The sequence below is a fragment of the Gadus macrocephalus genome, chromosome 12 (genome assembly GCF_031168955.1).
Source record: "Gadus macrocephalus chromosome 12, ASM3116895v1".
Taxonomy (NCBI): Eukaryota; Metazoa; Chordata; class Actinopteri; order Gadiformes; family Gadidae; genus Gadus; species Gadus macrocephalus.
Genome location: NC_082393.1, coordinates 14,775,700 through 14,779,790, shown reverse-complemented (window position 1 = coordinate 14,779,790; position 4,091 = coordinate 14,775,700). Strand labels below are relative to the sequence as shown.

General features: G+C 41.0%; 1 long non-coding RNA gene across 2 annotated transcripts; it reads right to left on the bottom strand.

Annotated features, from left to right (window-relative positions):
- Window positions 1–1,608: 1,608 nt before the first annotated feature.
- LOC132469272 (uncharacterized) lies at window positions 1,609–3,672 on the bottom strand. 2 transcript variants are annotated; one of them, XR_009528390.1, is made up of 3 exons: window positions 3,466–3,668; window positions 3,239–3,432; window positions 1,609–2,587 (listed from the first exon to the last, which is right to left on the bottom strand). It is a non-coding gene; the product is annotated as an uncharacterized LOC132469272 (long non-coding RNA). The 2 variants fall into 2 exon arrangements; XR_009528389.1 differs by having other exon boundaries at window positions 3,239–3,672.
- Between the last annotated feature and the right edge of the window lie 419 nt (window positions 3,673–4,091).

The window sequence follows — 4,091 nt, the reverse complement described above, 5'->3', positions numbered from 1 at the left end:
AGCGCTCACCAATTTGGGCCGCTATTTAACAGTGTTACAGGTAGGAATCTAATAGGTTTCCCGTACATAGGGTAACCAGACGTCCTCTTTTGCCCGGACATGCCCTCTTTTTGAGACACTTTTAAAAAATGTGTGGCGGAATTTAAAAATCGTCCGGGATTTTATTAAAGCCTCGTACATGTTCACATTGAATTTGCGTTGCGTTTCTCTGGGTCGTTCACAAACTAGTTAGGCTACGCCCTCCCCTACTCAGTTCTGTTCGCTTTGCATTGGTGGAAGTGAGTAGGGGGCGTGGTTAAGTAGAGCCTTCAGATTGGACGGTTTGACTTACGCAGTTACCGTCGTGTATTTCTTTTTTTACCATTATTGTATTGTAAGGGACAACATTAACAAATTTCTCCCACAGGGGATTGATAACGTTCTATCTATTCAACAGAAAGAAACACTTGGTCATACTTTCCATACTTTACCACAGCATTGGCCTACTGAATGCCACAGATATATTCCAGTATTGGACTGAATGCCACATAAATATATAATTATGTTTTTGCACGTTTGCAACGTTTAAAAGTTCAGGGTATAAAGTTCAAGTATATGCCTCTACTTGTATTGCTTAAGCCAATAGCCTTTTGAGGCAGTGTTTTTTCTGAATATTAGTGTTAAAGGCCCACTATGCAACTTTTTTAGCCAAGATTACATTCATTATGCTGGTTGAGAGTTATTCTGATGGTTCTGCAACCATTTCTGGGTCGTTTGGTGGGTGTGTCATTGCCCCATGTCACCTCTCCAAGGAAAAAACGCATATGCAACTTGCTCTGTTCGGACCGACACAATCCGGATGTGACGCAGCGGAAGTATCCAATCGCGCCTCGAAAATGTAGTCAGATTGTAGTTTCGAAAATGCTTTACGGCACAGACACACACCCAAACATGGCACCAGCTAGATATAAACAGCCAGTTGCGAGGCAATTGTTGCAATCATCATGGATCAATCGACTGATAAGGGACCCAAGAGGCGACTGTCGGTGGAACAAAAGAAGAATGGACCAGAAAAGAGATCAGACACGAGTGAAAGGGGAACTATGCAACTTTTTTGGCTTGATTTACCTTAATATAACAGGCTAAGAGTCATTGCGATGGTTCTATTATACATTTATGTTCGATTGTTCGTTGTTTCGACTCCCCCTTGCGCATCTTGGCGGAGAAAAGGAATATGTTTCTGCCGGCGACCCGCCGCCAACTCTCGCGGGAGTCTCGGGTCTCGCGAAGTAACAAATTGCTTTACGGCAGACCCCCAAACACGGAACCGGCTCGATATAAACACAAGTAACTAAGGGATTGTTACATTCATCATAGATGAGCCGACTAAAAAGAGTCAGAGAAACCCAATGTTGGAGGAACAGAAGAAGAGAAAAGGGCCCAGCAAAAACCACAGTGTACATTGTACTCTATGGGTGTACATTTAACACTCACTTCGGGGTATATATAGGTCCAAGAGTTCAGTGTTCGCTGAACACTGTTAGAAGAGCAAAATATGTACTCCAAATTTAGAGTTACATTTGAACACTTTGAGAGTGCAAATGTACTCTATTAGTGGTACTTTTGGGCACTCATTCAGTGCTTCCTTACACCTGCAGTGTAAACCTAGAACCCCAGAGAGAGAAAATATGTACTCCAAGTCAGTGCTTTGTAGCACTTCGCAGAGCTGATTATTTAATACTTCTAGAGTGAGAATGTACTCTGACTGGTGTACAACCAACACCTTTGAGGTGAATTATCAACACTTCATGAATGAATAGTCTACACATTAGATTATTGCTGCTGTTGTTGTTACAGTGCATACATATATAATATAGTTAACATTATAGTTAAACTTTAATTATTTTACATCAAGAACCATATTTAGTTTTACATTTATATGATGTAACAAACAACTTGAAAATAAATAAATAAATGTGTCCCCGTCAACCAATTAAAGGGGAATTCCGGTGTAAAACGGATTTGGGATATGTTTTGTATGATAATGAGTTGAAACGTTCGTTTTGGAACACAAAAAAACACATATAGACGCTTTCTTCAGTTGGCTGTTTTTAGCCGATTCTATCAAAACGCTATAAACTTGGAACAATGGGGCAGTGGTTATGGTAAAAACTAAATCGCTATTTTAAACCATTTAAAAGGCTAGAAGTAGCCCGACACTTCTTTGGTAGTTCAATAAGGGTATTAACATATAAAACGAGGCATTGAGAACTTTGTAAGTGTACAGATTGTTTATTAAAAAGTACATTTTATACACACAATACCATCAGTAGATCACCCGTCGACGCCATTTTGTTTTCAAGACTCGATAAGTAGATTGGCCAACACAGAGATTGTGACATCCATCAGCAACACACAAGCTCTGGCGGCATGCCATGGGACCTTTAAAAATAAAATAAAAATTATCAGGATACAATTACCCTGTGAAACTTCACTACACGATCCACAGCTTCCCGGATACTGATTTTGACAGCTCCCTTCTTTCCACTTGGAGGTGGTGGCAGGAGGTAGACCAGCAGGAGAAGTGAGGCCATGTCACTATCCCAACCTGAAAAGGGAGAGCACATACTTTGAGCATGAAATACACCTGATGAAAGCACATGACACAACATAAAAGGTTCAAAAAGTTATTGTCAATAAATAGTCAGCATCTAAAAAGGTGGCCAAATACAAACAGGTTATTATCATAGGACCCTTTTTAAAAAAAAAAAAAAAGGGTCCTATGTTCCCCAGTCTCATACAAAGAGGGGAACATAGGACCCGGGGAACATAGGACCCGGGGAACATAGGACCCGGGGAACATAGGACCCGGGGAACATAGGACCCGGGGAACATAGGACCCGGGGAACATAGACACGCTCCCACTAAATTAAAGCCACGTGCCTCGTTAGCATTAGCTAAAAATGTTAATGAGGCGTTAGCTAAATTGAAGACATGTGCCTCATTAGCATTGGCCATTACGTTTGACGTTAGCTAAAATCGTTAGCATTTATAAGTTGGTTATCAGATCTAAAAGACGAAGAAATGCTGAATATTCTGCATTCAGGGTTTCTGCAGGTTTGAACAAGTTAAATGTAAGCCTCTAATACCTTCTTAAGACCCATTATGAATACAATTTCTGACCTATATGAAGGACATACGCACAACTAACTATGAAACATAGAAACCCTGTGCATTATTCACTTGGTACTTTTCTTACCTGTTTACATTCCCATGAAGTTCAAAAATGTCTTCGCTCACTCGGAGCAATTCCTTGGCGATATTGATTCGATCCTCTCTAGTCAACCGTCTCTGCCGAAACAGTTTGCTGCGTAGTGTGGAAGAGGACAAACGGTCACATGTCTCTAGATTCAACCAATGAGAAGGCGCAGCGAGCCAATGACGAATCGAAACCTAAACCGACGTGCCGCCGGGATAGTTGGACACTCAACCGTTGTACACTCAGGGAGTCCATCATCCTAAAATAAACACTTAAATTACTCTACACCAGCATTATACTTAGAGACAACACCCGAGAGTGTTTCTGGTACACCCCAAAAAATGTACTTAGTGCCTATTCAACACCAAAGTGTATAAAATCTACTCTGGTCATGAATACTCTGGGATTTTAACACTTTGCGATTTGCTGTGGGAGACTGACCGACAGAGAGGCTAGACACGAGTAAACGTTGGGCAAGCTTTTCAGGAATAGCGTGAACTGAAAGAAAAAGAAGACTGCAAATGAGACGCCGACTTGGCCGTGTTGCTTTTGAAATAGAAAGTACCCTTGGGTGAACTTTGTCTTCGTGGTATTCTTGATGTTGATAGTCTCTGTACAAATGTGTTTGCTCAACCATTTTGTTAAATAAAAATTGTTTTCTCGACCGTTTTGTTGTGAGCCCTGTATGTTTCTAGCTTGCTTGGTTGCAACCATATAAACACCTTTGTTTCCATGGGTGTTTTGCTGTTCGTCTGTCTCGTCCCCCAGATACAGACTGAACCCCCGAATCCAGGTTCTTGTTTATTTAGATTATTATGTTGGCCAACACTCTTACACAGATTGTTCTGTTCAA